We start from the raw sequence: 15,069 nt of genomic DNA, 5'->3' as shown, positions 1-15,069 counted from the left end.
AGGCTGTTTTTTTGCTATCCTAATCTAATACTCAGCAGATAAACAAAAAGATTGTTGCAACCAACATAGGTAGATAATTTCCTGAAATAAAATAATAATTTCCTGAAATAAAATGCACATGTATTTTATGCTATTTTTATTTTTGTCTGTTAGCTGTTAATATGGGTGATATACAGTGTACTCAGTAGTAGACAATAGATAAAGCCTGATATATTATTTTGATATCATTTTCCCCTTGCATCCATCTCTACCTTCCCCCTGTTCTGCTTTGCTTTACAGGAAATTGACATTTTCCCACAAATTTTCTTGTAGCTTCTTACTAGGTCTAGTATTTCTGATTTCTTGCATAAGTAAACACAAGACTTGCCATTGGGTGCGCTAGAGAGATATGTTCCATCTTCCTGAGTTTCCTCTGTTGACACTCTAGCAGCTATCTCTCTATGGTTCCACCTGTGGCTTCCTTCCTTGTGTGGTCCCAGTACACACTGGCAAGACCAGTGCTGTACCTTTACCAATAGGAAAAGCCTATGCTCTTCAGCTCCTCTGTCAGCTCATCCAATCATTTTTACTGTTCTGACTGAGTTGACTCTTTCTTTTTTGCATGCACTTTTAATATCTTCATCATGTAACCTGTTGCCATATTATATCTCCTTACCAAATAGGGCACATTTTGTTTTCTGACTAGATACAAATTTGTACAAATTAAAAAAAGCAAAATGCAAAAATGATGAATTTAAATCTTCTTGTATAGTTACATTTCGGGGTATACAGAGTAATGTCTTTGTTTTACATTTTATTTTTCCCCTTTGATATGCAATAGCCTCAATGTCATTGGAAACTTCCTTTAAATGTCCCAGTCCTCAGAGTCATATGTTATTAGATATTTTTATCCTACATAGAACTGGTATTATTATTCTGTAAAGGATTTGGCAAATACATTTGTTATTGTTTCTGGCCTATTTTTAATAGATTTGCTAGTAGTGCAGACTTCTGCATCATAGTTTGTTTTTATATCTGTTTTGACAAATATCTCACAAAATGTTTTTAAACTTTTAATAGGTCTTATTTACCCCTTGTTTATATTAATTGTAGGGCTTAAATATTAAGAATTCTATTTAACCAGGCATGGTGGTACATGTCTGTACTCTTAGCACTTGGGAGGCTGAGGCAGGAGGACTGCTGTGAGTTCGAGGCCAGTCTGGGGTACAAAGTGAATTCAAAATTAGCCTGAACTGCATAGCAAGATCTGTCTCAAAAAGACAAAAAGCAAGCAAACAAACAAACAAACAAACACATTAAGTTTAATTCTGATGACAAACCAAATTTAGAGCTTACACTGGGAAGAACCGTCATCTTTTGTATATTTATTTCTCTCTCAGGAGTATTTTGAGAGAGATTAATTACAAATGTGTCTGTTACTATAGAAAATATTTAAATATTCACTATATATTTTATTGTACCTTTTACATCTAAATTTGTCTTTCATAAGTGATCTACTGTTATATATTTATGCATCACATGTAGTTTATATGCCTCTAATATTGTGAGTTGATTGTTTGATCAATTATAATTTAAATTTATATGCCAGGTTTGCCACGAATGTATACATAAAGGAAAAGAAAAACTTGTATAAATATTTAATGCTAAATTTATTGAGATATTATGAGTTTAACATAAATTAGCTTTGGTCTCTACAGTTATAAAAGGTGCTCAAAGTGATGTATTTTACCTTCTAGATACTTACTAGTGTGTGCACTGTTGAATGTGTACATTTTTTGGTGGATTCTGTATATAGTTGTTTATATTTTGATATAGAGTACAGTAGCCCTGCTGAATATAACTTGTTAGTTGATCTCTACACTCTAATTTTCTTTGGAGTACAATTACCTGTGAATGGTAATGGTGTAATACCTTTCTTTCCAATCCATGTGATTTTATTTTTTTTATATATAAGTGGCCATTGAACTAATTTGAAATTTCTGTGGTAAAAAGAAGCAATCATGGAGTGTATATTGTTTTGCTTCTGATAGTAATTAGGAAATTATTCCATAGGAAAAACTGATAATAAGTTTGTTCTAGATGTTTTTTATTTGGTGAAAAACATTTAACTATTTTCCAATTTTCTAAAAATATTTTGCTTTTATTCCTTAATATTAAATGTATTTATCACTAATTTCCCATTTAATCAGTATTTCCATATACTCTCACTCAATATTAGTGGCATATAAGATCATGATTTAATTTTATTGATGCATTATATTTAATGTTTCAAATAAATATGTAACCCTAGGAAACATAAAAAATATAGAAATCAACAAAAATCCAAAGCTTGCTTTCTTGTACTGACACTTCAAAATTCATCTTCCAAATGAAAGATTAAAGGTTTGCATCATTCAAAATTATTATGAATATATAAGTAATTAATAGCTATATACATGTATGTAGACACACATTTTGTTTCTTTAGTTACATTTTTAAATTTTATTTTAAAGATAATGAAATCCAACAGAACAAAGCCAATCAAAACGCAGCATCAAAATTGGTGTAAAACTTCAAAGCAGGATACTAGAAAAACAATAACAGCTAACATAGTATGCCGTTATTTTCACGGTAGAGGTCCCTTCCATCAGGTATAGCAAAAAATCGAACAAAAATGAAACAGGATAAAACCAATCAAAACAGAATATTGAATACAGAAAAAACAATTAATCAGAAGAAATCAAAACACTGGGAGCAATATTGGATTTCAAAGACAAGAAAGAAGGAAATCCCCCATATTTGCTATATTGCATACAGTCATCCTTCCAAGAGATGCTCAGACTGCTGGCCCCTCAGACCTGCAAAATAAACCACTCAACTACAAGCACTTAGTTGCTTTCTGTACCTTAGTTACTATCAACTCAGCCTGTCCTCCTAACCAGCCTATTGCTTGGAGTGAGGGTCGATTCTCAGCCTGAGTTACCCGAGGTGCACGGGAGGCGCTATTTGACTTTTCCTGGAACCGGGCAGCTTAACAGAAAAGCTGGCTAGTTGGCTTCTTGTTGGGTCCTCCCTGTTGCACATGGCCAATTATCAGGACATGCTGAGTTTTCTCTTCCTGGAACCCTTGCAGCTTGTAGACAAACATTTTGCTTCTTTAAACATGGTTTTCCATGTGAAGAGAGAGAGAGAGAGTGTGTGTGTGTATATGTGTGTGTGTGTGTGTGTGTGTGTGTGTGTGTGTGTGTGTGTTTATCTGACTAAAAAAAATAATGAAACCTCTGGATACAGTTTTAACAACTGAGCTAAGATTTTTCACTTTGGATTTTTGTGCACTGAAATAACTCGTTATTTGTCTATTGTGGCGGGTGGATAACTGATGGTCAATTTGTTACACCAGCAAACTGAATCAGTATGGTGCCCACCTAAGGATTGCTGCCAAAACAAAAAGGGGACCTGGAGAGGAGGAAGCAGTGTCAGCTCTGCAGTGCTGTTGCGTCTCCACGATGTGGAGCTGCTGGTGGTTTGGTGCTGTCGGCTCTCCTGTTTCCATGGGTCCTCCTGCAGGAGCTTGCTGAGCTTCTTTCCTAATATGAACTCGGCTGTTCTTACCACCAGAGAAACTCTGTATCTTGTTGTCACTGAGAAAGGCAGTGTTCACTTTAGGGGAGCTCTGGTCCTTACTTTGACCATCACTTCTTGGCTCCTGAGGGCAAGATGTTGTGCTGTTCAGTCTCCAGGAAAAGCTTATCACGCTAGATTTCTGATATGAACTCAGATGTTCTCATCTATGGAGGAGCTCAGGTCCACATTGACATAAGGATGGCTGGGGTGCTTTTTGCAGGAGCTCTGGTTCTTATTTTGAGAATTGTTTTCTGGCTCCCTCCAATGCAGAATCTTCAAACTTCTGACACAAATGCTTCTCCACACAAGTACAGACTTTATGATTTCCATAGCTGACCTTTGGGGCTTCCCAGTGCAGATCCATGAAAGAGTTTTGCATGAGTCAGTGTCTAGGTCTTCAGCTGGACTCACGCAGGACATCGCTGTGAGATGCAGGCCCTCAGCTAGATTTCTTGACTTTTATAATAGTCACTCTTTGGGTGACTATTATAAAATAATATCTTAAATTGTGTGTCCTGTGTATGATCATTTTTCTTACAAACCCTGATTACAACTATCACTATAAATGAGCTAACTGAATAACAACATATAGCATGGCAAAATTTCCCTTTAGCACTTCAAATATATAAACTTATTTTGTACCATATTGCACTTCTGTCCAGTCAATTGTGTCTTTCATTTTTAATAATCTGATACTTTGATATCTTTAACCAATGTCTCATGATCTTTAATGTTAGCTATATTTTCTTTTGTGTATAAATATGGATTTATTTTTATTCTTCTTTGTATTCAGAACTTGTGATTTCCTAAGGATGCTTGATTTTATTCACAGCTGAGTAATTCACAGAAATTACTTGCTCAAATCTTGTTTCTTCACCATTTCTTGTTGTTATTCATCATAGGAGTCTTATTGAATGTTTTTTTCAAGCTGATAAGTCTGCCCTACATTTCTTTTCATCTTTTTTCCATATTAAAACATTTTGATTTTTTAACTGTGTTCACTGAAAATTTTAACAATCTGATACATTCCAGACTAGATTTTTTCCTATTGATGTTTTAAGCTTAATAAGTTTAATTATATATATATATATATATATATATATATATATATTACATATATTCTACTGTATCCTTTTTATATCCATCTGTTAATTTTAGTCATTTGCTCAGATAGCTCTTATTGTCTTATTTTTTAATATGATACTATCCTTATTATTTTCTTTGGGCATACTTAATATATATACATCAATTGTTTGATTTTCTTGACTATCTTTGAGAATTTTGTTCACAGATTAATTTTATGTGATTTTTTTAGCTGTCAGAGACAGATGAGTCTTCAGTCTTATAATTACCTTAAAAGCATATGGAATCAAGTCTCTAAATAAACAGGTATCCAAATTCAGATCCCAAGGTAAGTCATGTAGAAGATGAACCTGGTGATATTTTTAAATACCATAAAAAGATACAGGGTAACTGAAAATATTTTTTTTGCCTAGGTTTGCACCATTTTCAATATAGGACAGAATAGTCAAGCTGAGTTAATGTCACCATCATACTCAAAGACCAAGGGTGAACATAAGTTTGTACACTAAATTTAATTTAGCTGATTGTCTTTGGTTATTTATTGCAGTAGTAAGGTTGTGATTACACAACACTTCAACATTTTAACACTGCACTTTTCATGGAGTGCACTTGGAAATCATTTCCTGTTATTATTCATGTGTTTATTGTTTAAATATGTCAAGTTTGAGTGCTTGAAAGGATGCTATTATAAATGATGGATGGTGTTGCTCTATGAAAGCCAGAAAGTTATTGAGATGCTACATTTTACATTTTATTTGATGGACTTAAACAGATGATCTATGCAAAGCGGCTAAGGGGAAAAACAGACTAACAGCAAGAAATATCATGTGTCAGCAGAAAGACATGGAAACCACTAGGTACAAGCCAACTGCATGTGCAAACCTATCTGAGATTTCAGTCTTCTAGAAAATTGCCAACCAGGAACTGGTACTTCTGGACAAAGTGTGTGTACACAGGCGATGGAAAAATAAAATAAAATGTCCCATGTGGCTTTTGAAGTAGTTTCTAGCATTTAGAAAGAACATGTAAGTAGATTAATTGAATGTGTATCTGCTAAAGAGATGCCAATCAATGTACCATAACTGAATACAGACACCGTTAAATGAGGGTAGTTTTCTCTTTGCTATTTTCTAAGGACACAATAGGATTACATTTATAATGGAAATGAATTGTGCACTGACATTAATGTCATGAAACATGATAAAGTATGATAATAGTAATGAATGATAATAATATGAAAAAAATGAAGGACTTGATCTGAAAAATATAAAATAAACTATTTTATTGCTCGTTTTTGGTTTTTTAGGACAGTCTCACTTTGTAGCTCAGCCTTGAATTTGAAGTGATCCTCCTGCCTCAGCCTCCCGAGTGCTGGGGTTACAGGCATGTACCATCACACCCAGCCTTGAAACAAACTCTAAAGCTAGTGAAATGTTTAATAATATTATTTAGGGAAGCTCTCTTTCCAAGTCAGAGTGGCTAAGAGATGCAAAGTAATATAAGTGTTAAAATTTAAAACCCTCCTAGAAGTCAGAGATAGTAATATAATATCTTCATTTTCTGTAAGTAAAGGTGACCCATGTTCAGCGGAGTTTACTGTGTAAATAGTCAAGTCCAGACACAAGTTCTTAACAAAGGATTCTCTGCTCTTGGTAGAGCAAAGCTATCTAGATAAATACAAAAAGTATCCTGGGGAAGACATAAGTCTTTCAGCCTGCTCTCCATGTAAGACAGTACTGAGGCAAAGGTTTGCTTCCAAGTGTTCTAGTAGGGAAATGGGATACCAGGGGCAGAAGACGTGGGCGGAGCAGCAGAAAGGAGAGCGATAGAGGAGCTGAGCACAGACAAGTTGAGTTCCTTTGTGGGCGACTGCTGGATGGTGCTGGCAGCCCTGAGAGGTGGAAGGGAGGATGAGCTTATGCATGGATACTTATTCTCTATTGCTTAAAAGTTCACTTTCAGGGTTGTGACTTTGCTGATGTCATGCACATGGGACTGAACATGTTCCCTCAAAGGTCAGAGGGAAGAAGAATCTCTCAGCATGTCATTAAACAGCACAGCATCAGCCTGGGGAAAGTGCTGACAGAACACACACCGCAGCTACACTTGTGCAAAATTAGTGACCAAAGTGCTGGCTCAAGCAAGAGAAGACACTGAAGCCAGGTATTAAAGTGGTGCAGAAGAGCCACCGAGGATGCATCATTATGACTGTGGATAAAATTAAATATCAGCGAAGCAAGTTCCAGGTTATCTATGGGCTTTTGACAAAATAAATGTGGCCATATTTATCTGCCCAGTGTGCCCGTGCCTTTAGAACTAAATATAGTATATTTCCAAGTCTGGGCTGGGCTATCAGAGGAAGGGTTACCCAGAAGCTTACCGCCACAGTGTGGCTCATGGCGCACACCTGTAATTACAGCACTTGGGAGGCTGAGGCAGGAGGTTCACTGCAAGCTGAAGGCCAGCCTGGACTTCCTGGTAAGACAGCATCTCAAAAGACCAAACTAACAAGAAAAAAAAAAAAATTAAAGTGTCATTCGTAAACCAATAACACCAGTTCACTGAGTTCTTCTAAACTCTCCAGATTTTAGGTCAGTTCTTATATCTCAGGTACATGCTCCTTTTGGTATCATCACAAGGTGATGGAAACTTGGAAACTAACTTCAGAGAAGCAGCCAAACAGGCACGAGCTTTATTAGTTTTATGTTTGATGATTGATGTCACATACTGGACACCTAGAGACATGCAAACACACCAGGAACTGTATGAGATATCTCTGCATATTAATTCACCTCTTAAACAAATATACTAAGAGAATAATCCAATTTGTCCTGCTATCATTGTACTGTCATTTTTATTAGTGAATCAAGTGTGACGTTTTGTCATAATAGCCAACATGGCTGGCTTGAGAGACACTTAAGAGACTGGTAAAGCACACTTGTTGGTGTATAAAAACGGCAATGCTCACAGACATGAGGGTTCTGTCCAGTCCCTGCCCCCTTCCCGTTTGATTCTCCCTGCTCTCTGCTTTCCAGACAATGTGAGGTGAATGTGTTTCCTCATCCACACTGTGAGCTGAAGCCAGCAAACTACAGACTGAAACCTCTGAATTTGTGATCCCAAATAATTGTTTCTTTCTTCAAGCTTTCCATATCAGGTATGTTATCTAAGCACTGTGTAATGACAATGTGACAAGTACTTATGTTTAAAGTAACAGTATTGTGCTCCTAAAGCCATTCTGTACGTCAGAAACTCTGTGCCACATTTCATACCAATTTGTTCAGTTTCAATTTGTTTGTTTGTTAAGTTGCTTGGCTACAGTAAAGATCTTTACTACATTCAAGCATTAACTTAAAAATAAGCAATTCATTAGATTCCAGATGGAATTCAGAGCATTTTGTTTTATTTTATATATTATGCAGATATTAATATTTAGATAGATTAATAAATAAATTTTCCTTCTGACACAGTATATATTACATTCTACTTGTGACATATTTTAATAGCATGTCCTCCAAACAAAGATTTTCACAGACTCGATTATTTTGGAAGAATACTTAATATGGTACATCTTTGTACATTAAAGTGTGTGCTTACATACTTACCATGCAATGCATTACGATCTGTGCATTAATACTTTAAAATTCTAGTATATAATATCATGTTAGTTCTCAATGCACACTGACTCACACATATGTGAGTGTGTATTTATTGGCATAGGAAGTAATTTGAGAAAATATGTGGTCAAAATATTTCTGCTCACTTGTAATACATATTTAGTATACATATAGGATGTGTCAGAATGTTTACAAGTCCCCTTTTTGTCCTCCTGAAATACTCTCCTTCTCTGAGTTCCTACAAGACTTCCTATTTCCCACTGGTGTCTGGCCTTTGGACTACTTTCTCTTTCCCCTTTAAATGGCCTGCTAATAGAGATTTTTCAGTACTATGTGTTTTGCTCTTCTGAATGACTCTCCCTCTTTCCAAGGTATTTGGTCAACAAATCTTCTATTCATAACATGCTGTTTTGTTTTCCAATCCTGGTTTATATATTTAACAATCTCACTGTCTTCCAGGCATCTTGAACCTGACATTTCCAAATCAAATCTGACTTTCCATTCTCTACACTTTAAATATTCTCCCCTCTGGCTTCTTGTCACACTACATAAAACTGCAGTGCACCAATGGCTTAATCCTAAAATACTGCAAACAAGATTTCATTTCGCTGAGTTATTTCTTAATCCTTCACTTTTAAGAAACTAGCAAACTATGTCATTTTAAAGTTCAGAATATATTCAGATTACCCTTTCACTTCATTAAGTGCCCGTTACCTCCATCCTAAACTATGCCTTGAGTTCATTTGCCTACAATGCACAACAGTAATTTTATAGGCTTGATTTCTTTCCCTTCATCATTTCTATTACTACACAAGTTGAAAATGCAATTAAACATGGCCCAATGAAAACTTCCCAAAGATATCAGTTCAAATGTGGCTTCTTGCTGTCTTTTACAACGTCTTATGTGATGAAAACTTTGCTTTCATAGGCAAATCCAATGTCATTTGCTCCATGTCATTTGCTCTATGTTTATTACATAGAAATGAGAAGAAATGCCCTGCTGCTTACTCTAGAATTTCTAATACTTAATCCAAAAGATGTTAAGTATTTAAAACTATCACATGACTCTTTCCATCAAAGATATTTTGTCATGATCTAGTCACTTTTCTTGTCACTGAGACACAATATCAAACTCCCCCCCATAAAGACGAAGAGGTTTATTTGGGTTCATAGTTTTCGTGGTCTCAGTTTGGCCAGCTCCAAGGGAAAAATGCATGGCAGAAGCACCTGGCAGAGGACTGGTGCTCACAACATAGGGACCAGGAAGCAGAGGCCTAAGCGATGAGCTAGGGAAGGAGATTCTCTCCTCCAGGTAGCACCCCGTGTGACCCTCCCTAGTCAGTCTCTATCTAACAGCACATTGGGCTGCTAAGCTCATTAGCAGCTAAATTCCCTGGTGAGGACTGTGCCTTCATGATCCAATCGCCTTACAAAAATCCTGACTCTGTGAGGATGTGAGTTGCCAGGAATACTTCACGTCTAAATCATAATACATTATCTGGAAAATGTTTTCATCCCTAATTTGCAGAGTGTATCTAGAAACACTGTAAATATTTCATGCCATTTGCATCCACAGTGGCCCTCATCGAGGCCTTCTGATTTGTCATGCACTGACACCAGAAGCATAATAATCAATGGCTATATTTTAAGATAGAGCTATCCATAAAACAAAGTACACTGACAGCACACAGTAACATAGTCTTATAAGAGAAGACTCTGCACCCTCTAAGCAAGTCATGAGCTCCTGAGCTGTGTGTGAAACAGAGTCTGACAAGGTCTCCATGATGTAATTCTGCATATGGATTCGTTTTGCCTTGAAGGCTTTAAAAATAGTTTTTTCTCAATCATAGATACTTGCTTTTCTGGAAAAAAAAAAACTTTGGGGATCATTACAACTCTTAGCTCACAAAGAAATGCCTATGAAAAGATATTTTATTTCTATTGAACTCCTATCATAACCCATTGAGAAGGTTATCAGAGATGTCAAGCTGTGATTACTATCTTTCAAGGAAATTGCTACAGAAAAGATTCACCCAGAGTTCTCCTGAAAATATCCTTAAATTTTGAAAAATACTTTTCGTGTATTTGGATTTTAAAAAGTTAATTCGATCAGTATATATGGAAAAATTACTCAAAATCTCTCAAATATATGATTTTTATATGAACGCTATATATTTATTATTTCTATAAAAATAATAAATATTTTATATATGAAATAAATTCATTGTATTACATGATCTATTAATAGTATTTTTCTTGATCATTGAAGAAATTATTATAAAATTCAAGACAAATCTTACAGAAAAATCACTCCTCAAATTTATGCCTTTCCCAAACATAACAAATACCAAAGTGGAATTTTACAAATAAATTTTCAAATGTGAATATTTAAAATACTTTGCAATATTTCAACATAAACTTTGAAACAACTGAAATCAATAGCAAAGATATAGCCAACTATTCATCTTAAGATAGCCCAGATATTTAGATTAATTATATAGGAGATATTTAGTGAATATAATTTGATAACTTTCATCATGAAAACTAATAGAATCTAGGTATGTGTCAATCAAATTAAAACCAATGATACAGATCAAAGTATTTCCACTATCTACATGTTAGGCTGTTACTTCTTGACTTATAATTTCCAATATCACAACCACAATTATTTTCTAATAGAGAAATGTATAATCTTTTTATATACAACCTAATTCATGGGTAAAAGGGTAATGAAGGAAAATTGCTGAGACTGACATTTCCCATATTGAGACTCCCTGACTCTTCCCGCTGGGTTATGTTGTGTCTCTGTGTGTATCCAGTACATGTGTAAGTGTGTTTGGGTGCATAACATGTGTTATAGTATCTCAACAAGGGATGTCTAAGCGTTGGAATTTTTTTTTTTGAAAAACGATAGGTAGAAAAATTTAATAAGATAGAAACTTGGCAGGTAAAAAATTACACCCCGATGTTCCTTTCTCTCTCCAATTTCTGTTTTACCACAATCTCTCTTCAACATGGTTATATAAAGTTTCACACCAAGCAAAATGCACGTGTTTTCTTACTTTACCTACAAAAATTATTAAAGAAATTAGAAATTTCTTGATTAAAGAGATGTAGCAAATTTTTATATACTCAGAAGATCCACTTGATCGTATAGCTAATTTGATGAGTACATATATGTATATATTTGACAAATGTAAAAAATAGGAAGATAATAAAATAATGCGGATTATTCATTTCAATAGGGTGATAATATTCGTGTTACTTATTTGCCTAGAAAATAAACATTTATAAAATTTAAATCAGCATCAAAATAAAAGAGTTCTTGACCAAGTTAATTTAAACTAAAAGAAACCATGAAAGATCGGTAATATAGAGAAAAAACTGCCTGATACAGGAAACAGCACACACCGAGCCTGGGCATTTCAATTTAAAAAGCACTGAAAAGAAATTTGGGCAAAAGAATGAGGATGGGAACCAGAGGATGGGTGTGATCAAACGACATTACACACCACGATTAAGCCCAGTTTTCTGTACATTTAATACAGAATAGTAAAATCTATAAAACGGTCCTCAGACTTTATGTATATATATATATATATATATATTATTCGGTACCAGGGATCCAACTCATGACCACATACTTGCAAGGCAGGCACTTATGCCTCTGAGCTAAATCCCCAGCCCCAACATGTATATTTAACACATCAATTTATTGCTTAGAGTTGGGTCCTATTCCCAAGATCTAATGAACAAACTGAAACAGAAAGAAAATATGAAATTCAAAAGACTTCCAGGCCCAAGAATATTGAATAAGGAATATCCAACTTTTTAAAAGTGTCAAATAACAAGGCATTTGGCCAGAGGGCTAACATGTACGACAGAGAAGTGTACATCGATGAGATGCTCCTACCACAAAATATTTATATCGGGTTTAAAAAATAAAACGGTAAGAATTTAAGTTATACACTCCTGCAAAGAAGAAAAATGTTTCAAATAAAGGATACAATTGCAATTAGTAATAGGAAGGAAGTGAGTCAATCCCAAACCACCAGCAGGTAACAATTTTAAATAGGATAAGAGGTTAAATTCTGTTTTAACGTGAGGTGATCATAGATGGCACACTTTAAACATCTCTATGGACACAGATCTGAAGATGTTGCTTTAACATCTGAATCTTTGGCCTCAGCAAAACTGGCTGTCTTTCCAGTGTAGTAGGAGTCACTCAACCCATGGCTGGTCTCCTGCTTTTCCCGTGCATGAGACCTTCAAGCGACACTGAGAAAACAAATCACATTAATTTAATATTTCTCAGCGCTGCATTTGATCACTTACTGTCTGGTTTTCAGGCTCCTGACAAATGTGAGACTATGTGCTTTTTCACCCCAAAAGACTCTTCTCAATTACTGTCCTTATATTTGTTGCAAATGCAAATGTAGAAACCCATATAAAGGCATTCATCATGTAAAGATTGAGTTTTATTACTGCAACATTGCTAAATGAGGGACTGTATATAGTATATCATTACAAAATACAAAACAAAGAAATGGTCAAAGGGAACTCCAATTTGATGGCATTGCTTTTATTTGCATAAGTCTTACACACAGTACTGTACTGTAAAACAGAATATAAAGCTATAGTATTCTGTACATTATAATCAGCAAAGATTATAGTACAGATTTTACTCATTTAAGGATAGAGCTGTTTAACATCCCTTTGGATCTACAATCACAATTCTCGATGTGGACTTACAATCTGTATCTTGGACTTACTATCCATGATCTTTGTATAATCCTGCTAAGTCTTGTTAGTAGGGCCTTAGGATATTTTTTCCTACTGTATATGCCATTTATACAGTATGCATATGAACATGAGCCTCATAAAAGCAACTCTACCAGCACAATGTATGCTTTGACCTTGCATATCAATTCCTCAGCATAGCACCTGCATTGCCTTGTGATCAGTGACAACAGATATTTTTGATGTTCAATATGTTGTATGTATGTGTTCATTTGCCAAAATCAAACATCAGTACTATTATCTACTGCACACATACAGTAGCAAGAGAAAAAATGCAAGTAATTAAAAATAATATCAAATTAAATTTGAAAATCCTCCACATTGCACAGCTTTTGGCTTACTGATTTATAAATTTTGCTGCACTATGAAGTTCAATACTGAGTGCAATTCTAATCAAATGATTAACCTTAAGACACAACAATCATTCTTGATTCTGTTAACTCATATAGCTAATATATCATACACAAATATGCAATGTCATATTTTAATGTAAACTGAAGGAATAAAAAATTTGTAATTTGAAGCAGTGGGAAACTATTTAAAACTTATTCAGGTGTCCAATAGCATCTCAATTTGCTTAAACTGATCCCCCATCATACCTTAAAATCAGATAAGGATTTTACAGAAGTTACTGCTTTCTTCCTTGTCCTTACTTTAAATACAGTTAACACTGATGGGTAGAAAGGGAGTAAAGAAGGCAATTTTCTGCTGTAAAACTTTTAAAATGGCACACATGTTATAGAAAATATTTATATTTCTATAAATATGACAGTCACCAAAATCAGTATGAAAAATTTGATACCAGCTTGCTTTTGTGAAAAAGTACCTTTTAAGAATATAACTGCCATATTCTGCTGAATTGTTCATTCAAGAGCTATCCATTCAAGAAAAAACAAACAAACAAACAAACAAACAAACAAAAACTCTGATAGATTACACGGCTTTATACCAGCTGGTTAAAAGTAAGAAATCGAAGGTAAATAAGGTGGAGACTGGATATTAACTAAGTATAAAACTGTTCAAAATACATCACAGGACAGCCCATAAGTATCAAGAGGTGATGCTGTCTTGACTCCATCTGGGGCGAGTGGAAAGAAAGTTGCAAGATGGTAAGCAGCTCTTAGCACCAGCAACCTACCTCAGTAAGTAGGCAGCAGTAGAAGATGAGGCTTCTAAGAAGAAAGTAAAAGTGATGACCAAACGCATTGCAGAAACATAAGTACCTAAACCAAATGTAAAAAAAGTTAAAAGTGTTAGAATGCAATCCACAAGCAAGGTTGTGCTGGACACTCCTTGCCTCTTTCCTGGCCCTTGCACCTGGGTAGAACTCTTTCACCTGGTTAGTGATTTCAGGAAGATGATGTTGGAGGTCACCAGGTTTAAATTTCCCACTTTACCTTTAGGAAAGAGCTGTCAGTAGAGGCCAGAGTATTCCTCTACACCTCCTTGCAAGGGCTGTGTAGTCCAGGGTACAAGTCTAATTCTGGGCTACTACTGCCAGAGGCATGTTGCTGCCACACTCAGACATTCCCCCCCCACATTAGTGTTGTGAATTGAAAACTGAAGGTCAACTTAGGACCAGCTGAATTAAATCAGTATGATGCTCAGTGTAGCTGGCCCACCTGAGAAAAGTTGCCAGCATAATAGGAGACACAGAAAGGAAGAATAGCATTGTGGGTTCTCTTGTATTGTTATTGTTTGGAGCCATTGGTCCTCCTAGAGGAGCTTGTCATGCTGGCTTCCTGTACGAACTCGGTTGTTGTAATTGTCAGAGGAGCTGGGGACTTGATTGTCATTGAGGATAGCTTTGGTACATTTCCGGGGAGCCTTGGTCCTTATTTTGAGTTTTGCTTCTTGTCTCCAATATAGAACACTCAACCTGCTGGAACAGATCCTTTATCCCCTTGGCACAGACTTTCTGGCTTCCACCACTGCACGTGGGGTCTTTCCAGTGCAGATCTATGAA

At 35.5% G+C, this 15,069-nt stretch overlaps 1 pseudogene; it reads right to left on the bottom strand.

The window, feature by feature from the left end:
- Window positions 1-15,069, bottom strand: part of LOC100718660 (splicing factor 3A subunit 1-like) — a 113,475-nt pseudogene that overhangs the window by 20,528 nt on the left and 77,878 nt on the right.

The sequence above is a fragment of the Cavia porcellus genome, unplaced genomic scaffold, assembly GCF_034190915.1.
Source record: "Cavia porcellus strain 051 isolate PalLab524CR breed Dunkin Hartley unplaced genomic scaffold, mCavPor4.1 scaffold_11, whole genome shotgun sequence".
NCBI lineage: Eukaryota > Metazoa > Chordata > Mammalia > Rodentia > Caviidae > Cavia > Cavia porcellus.
Note: the sequence above shows the minus strand (reverse complement) of the source record. Positions and strands in the feature narration are given on the sequence as shown.